The sequence below is a fragment of the Bactrocera neohumeralis genome, unplaced genomic scaffold (assembly GCF_024586455.1).
Source record: "Bactrocera neohumeralis isolate Rockhampton unplaced genomic scaffold, APGP_CSIRO_Bneo_wtdbg2-racon-allhic-juicebox.fasta_v2 cluster09, whole genome shotgun sequence".
NCBI classification, from domain to species: domain Eukaryota; kingdom Metazoa; phylum Arthropoda; class Insecta; order Diptera; family Tephritidae; genus Bactrocera; species Bactrocera neohumeralis.
In genome coordinates this window covers 2497177-2502517 of record NW_026089622.1, presented here as the reverse complement: position 1 = coordinate 2502517, position 5341 = coordinate 2497177, and the positions used below count along the sequence as shown (strand labels likewise).

The 5341-nt window shown below is 35.0% G+C and overlaps 2 long non-coding RNA genes and 1 pseudogene across 2 annotated transcripts; 1 reads left to right on the top strand and 2 right to left on the bottom strand.

Moving 5' to 3' along the window:
- Window positions 1-1003: 1003 nt before the first annotated feature.
- Window positions 1004-1816, bottom strand: LOC126764011 (uncharacterized). The gene is made up of 3 exons (XR_007667771.1): window positions 1597-1816; window positions 1275-1519; window positions 1004-1177 (listed from the first exon to the last, which is right to left on the bottom strand). It is a non-coding gene; the product is annotated as an uncharacterized LOC126764011 (long non-coding RNA).
- Window positions 1817-1835: 19 nt separating this feature from the next.
- On the top strand, window positions 1836-3365 carry LOC126763909 (putative nuclease HARBI1; annotated as a pseudogene).
- A 4-nt stretch (window positions 3366-3369) lies between these two features.
- Window positions 3370-4616, bottom strand: LOC126763986 (uncharacterized). Its single transcript, XR_007667739.1, has 6 exons — window positions 4468-4616; window positions 4207-4401; window positions 3985-4143; window positions 3847-3915; window positions 3528-3786; window positions 3370-3465 (listed from the first exon to the last, which is right to left on the bottom strand). It is a non-coding gene; the product is annotated as an uncharacterized LOC126763986 (long non-coding RNA).
- Between the last annotated feature and the right edge of the window lie 725 nt (window positions 4617-5341).

Here is a 5341-nt window from a genome sequence, read left to right as displayed (position 1 = left end):
TACAATAAAATATTTATTATATAAACTGTAAAATAGTTAAGCTTTTAGCTAATAAGAATTTTTTGTTAAGAGTCAGTTGAATAAAGACACTTGAAAGAAGTAAACGTTCAGCATCGTTTCTGGGGAGTCAATTGCGAACCTCACACGCACTGCAAATTTAAAATAAAAAGTTTTGGAAAAAAATTTAAAATAAAAAGTTTTGGAAAACAAATTTAAGTTAATAAAAGTTAAATTACATAAAGACATAACTTTCGAAAAGAACACGTGTTTTAAAATCAAATTTATTGAAATTAACGTGACTCGAAAAGAGGAAAGCTGAAGAACATATTTTCGGAAAGAAAATTTAAGAAAAATAAATGAAAGCAATGAAAACGACAAAATATTTCCATTAAAACTTTTGTTGTATTGAAATCCAAAAGATATTAAAAAAATTCTTTTTCGATATAATTGTAAGAAAAGCAAAAAACTGTAATCAAGAAGCCGTTTCAAAAAACAGTAAATAATCCGTTTTAGAGCGAAATCATTCTACGAGTATTTGAATAATTTCTGGCACTCAAAGAGAGCTTACGGCAGAACAGAAAAAAAAGTAACCAAATCAAAATTAATCAATAAAAAACAACGAATAAAAAGCAGGAACAACAAGAGAGGTATTGAAGTTATTACACGACAACGAAGGCAGTAAGAAAAAAGGACACTGCAAAAACAAATCAGAGCAGTACAACGCTTGCATGGAGATGTATAGTTAGAGCACAAGAGAACAGCACATTTTTTCCCCTCTCGTCAAGAACTCAAGGTTACCTTTGGCCGAATCATCAACGCTGCAGCAAATCTTGGAAAGAAAAGCAATTGGAAGTCAAGAGAAAGTTGGTCACACTTATGTACATACATATAGGTGTATATGGATACGTATGTATACAATTTGCATTAAGAGCAATACAAACACACCTTTGTGTACATACCTGTTAAAGCTCGTAGTTTTAAAAAAGTAAAATGTATCCATTTATTTGGCATTTTATTTAATTTAGTTTAGCAAATATGGATAGTTTAAACATTAACGTAAAATTTGAGCTCATTTCCACCAACTTAAATTGCATTCCTCCATATGACGGAAACAGAGATGCACTATTAAATTTTGTACAGCGTATAGATTACATGTGTCCAATGTTAGACAGTTTTACTGATGAAGAATATAAAATTCTGTTAGTTGGTCAGCTTAAAGATAAAATTATTGGAAGTGCTAGAAGATCCATTTTAATTAATGGAAATTCACTTACATGGCCAGAAATAAGAAAAGTCCTTATAGATAATCATGGCGAAAAGAATTCAGTTGATGAACTCATTGACAAAATTAGAATTTGTAGATGTACTTCCACAATTGAAACTTTTTATAATTCCCTTAATACTTTATTATGTCGGTTAAATAACGCATCAACTTTTTGTGGCAACAGCTCTTCTAGTATAAGTAGTGAAAGCAATGCTAGGATTGCTTTAAACTCATTTAAATATGGTTTTCCCGAGCCTGTCAAAAGCATTATTGTAAGCAGAAATCCAAAAACTTTATAAGACGTATATGAAATTATAAAATCAAATGGTTACTTGAACTATAAACATCACCAAACAGCTCATGGAAAGAATAACTGTGAACATAATGTTAATAACATGAATTTTTCTTCTCATAGGCAACATAATAATTATAACAGAGAAGCTAATATGAGCAATTAAGTTAATCAACGGAATAGTCAGCTTTTTAATTACAGTAGTGCGTTTCTGTAAGGAATCGACAATATACTCGATTATAGTGACGTCATTTCGATTCGATCCAAATTAGTCGATTGATCGAGAACGAGTGTTTCTGTAAGCATAAGTCGACAAAATATGAAACAGTGAGAGAAATGGAACGCCAATCGACAAGAAATCTATCGAATCGGACTGACATCTTCATGTTTGAGAAACTATTATTGAGAAAAGTAAGCATTATAGAAATGTGTGCACAAATATTTAATTCTTATTAATAAATAAAAATTGAATGTGTCTCAGCTATGAGTTTATTGGTAATAACGCTCGCCATACGGCATGACAGAAGGAATATGTTGCGAATACAAAGGCGAACTTTAAGGGACTCGACAGATCCATTCAGCATTCCCGAGCCGCGTTTTCTTGAGTTATTCCGCTTCAGCAGAACTGCAGTACGGGTACTCCTTGTGGAAATCGAGCCTTTTATGGACACAGCAGTAAGAAGTACATTTATTCCAAACTCCTCTAGGTTGTGTGTAGCGCTGCATTACTATGCTACAGGATCATTTCTTAGGGACGTAGGTCAGGATTTTGTTTGCCTTATAAGTAAGACCATGGTAAGCCGCATAGTGCATCAAATTACAGAGATTTTGCAAAATCATATGGCGCAACGTTACATCATTTTTCCAACTACCTTAGAGCAACAGAATATTGTGAAGCAACGGCAAGTGAAGTGTTATAATCTTGAAGATTAATGGTTATTTATAGCTGCCTTATGTTTATGTTCACTTCCAGGTTCTTCACTGCTACTGGATTTCCTGGCATCTTAGGAGCGATTGACTGCACTCACGTCAAAATTAAGAAGCCACCACTTGCAGTAGAACACCGCTACATTAATCGAAAAGGATATTTTTCCAAAAATGTGCAATTAGTGTGCGACTTTGATTTAAATATCCTGGCGTGCTTTGCAAGATATGGGGGAAGTACGCACTACGCCTACATATAGGAAAGCAGTACACTAAAGTCCCATATGCTGAATGAGTACACTGCGAATGGGTCCACAGGATGGTTGCTTGGAGACTCTGGATATCCGTTGCAGCCGTGGCTAATGACTCCATTCAGAAATGTTGAGAGTATTAGTCAGCAAAGATACAACGATTCTCACGCACGAGCTCGAAATTGTGTAGAACGCCTTAATGGAGTTTTAAAAAAATTATTTGGGTGCCTTTCCCAAGACCGTGGCCTAATGGTGAACCCCTCATTTGCAGGATCAATAATTAATGCATGCTGTACGCTATATAATATTCGAAAGAGATATAATTTTCCGCTTCCTGAAGTTGATCCACTTGAAATTTCTCCGCATGGAGACAATGGTGCATTAGATAACATTTTAAATGAAGGAAGAGCTATACGAAATACTATTTTAAGAAACCACTTTTGTAGTTAATTCACATACAGTGGTGTTCAGAAAAATATGAGGAACACTTCAAATGATACTGTTTGCAAATTGGTGTATGTTTAAATGACTTAAGCATCTCCCCGCATGTATACACCACTCTGCCTGCCATTCAACAACCAACTTTATATACTTATCATACATTTTTATTGTTAAATGTGAAGTGTCAAAATTCATATTTTTAATTAAAGTAAATTGTATTGAAAAATATAAAAGTATTTTTTCTTGCCCCCGTGTAAACAGTGTACATACGCCTACTCCTTATGCAACAGTCGCTAGAAGAAAAGGAATATTTATCAGATTTAAAGAACGTACAAATTTTATCGCAAATTGTTACCTCCCGTCATGGTTTCCAACAGAGCTTTCAGGGTATCGTGTATTCCGTTTAAAACACCCATGTGCTCCTTGTGCTGTCTCTCCAAAATCTCTTTCAGCTGCGCAAGATGATTTTCTATGAGACTGGTCGCCTCTTCCACACAGCTTTGGTTTGTGCGCTGTTTGGGTTGCTGTTTGTTTGGCACAACCTCAAGCACCTGACCCATTGCAACCTCTTCAAGTGCCTCCACTTCGAAGATGCCCAAACTGTCCGCGTTTGCCTAGAATTCCGAACGGATCACTAAATAGCTTAGTTTTTAGTTTTGTAATATGTTACTTACGTCCAACCCAATGTTGGCAGTAGCATCACCCTCATTCTCAATCGTAACATCGACCATTTCAGCAGTTGTCTGCAATATACACCAATTTTATTATCACATTTATAATCACAACTTTCAATTTTGACAGACGTTACTCACCTACAAACCAGTTTCGCTGGAAAAAAACTCCAAAATTTCCCGGTCCATGGCATCCAACGGTTTTGGACCGTCCTGCAACGGCAGGTTTCCAGTTCGTCTGGCGAACGCTCTGTGGGCATTGTGCAGCTTCTTGACTGCCGATTTCCAGTCTATCCAACACTAAAAAAAACCAACACACATATGTAAATTGTAATGCTATACACAAGAATATTTTAGTTTTACCTTTTTCCACTGATTAGGGGACTTGTGGGACCCTCCCTACGCATTTAATTCAGCAACAAAGGCTGCCCAAACCTCTTCGTGCTCCTTCCTTGCATTTGGTTTCTGAAATTGGCCCCTTCCAACGCTGCGGTGCTCCTGCATTAAGTGCAGTAACCGCCTCTTTTGGCCATTTGTAGCACGCCCCGACGTATTTCTCTGTAAAGAAAATGCATCAAATCTTTTAGCTATTCATATATAATATATTAACAAAAATATACTTACATTTGCTTTAAATTCAACGAATTCCATTTTGAATTTAACGAAAAATTTGTTTGTCATCAACTCAAATGGAAGTGAGAAAACCAATCGACAGTATTTCATTCAATTTGGTTACAGAAACACATTCAATCAAGCATTCCTACGGAAATGGAATGGAACATATCAGCTGACTATCGATTGAATCGAGTAATTATTTTACAGAAACACATTGAGTGAGAGTGACGTCAAATCGAGAATTTGAGTCGAGAACATCGATCGAAATGGGTTACAGAAACGCACTACAGTAATAGAGCAAACGATACATTTACCGTGCGATTCTGTAACTTGAGACAGTCTCAAGTCTCTAAATTTGAGATTTTAAGTTAGAGACAATTTTTGAGACTTGAGATGATATTGCTATTCTGTAAGTGACAGTCACAAAATCTATTACATTTCATTATTCAGAGATGTTTTTACACTTGAATGAAAATAAATATGTCGATAACAAATATTAAATTTTCTATAACATAGTCAAAAAACATAATTATCAATGAAAATAAAAATATATGTTGACTTTGTTTCATAATATTTACGAAATTTATGTAAAATTTATTTATTTTTAACCTTTTCGTGTTTGAGTTGCTTACAAAATATAAAGAAACGACAATCGATTAATATCTATGATGATCTCTATTCAGTATATTCAAAATGGCAGACAAGAGTTCTTTTTAGTTTTGTGACCTGCTAACTACCAGGTCTCAATATTTTGAGACTAACGCTAGAGACTGTTTAGTGAATAGTAACTAGTCTCAAATTGAGACTTTGCCTCAAAATGTCTCACATAGAGACTAGAGACTGGTTACAGAATCCCGCTATTAGTCAACAGCATAGACAACAG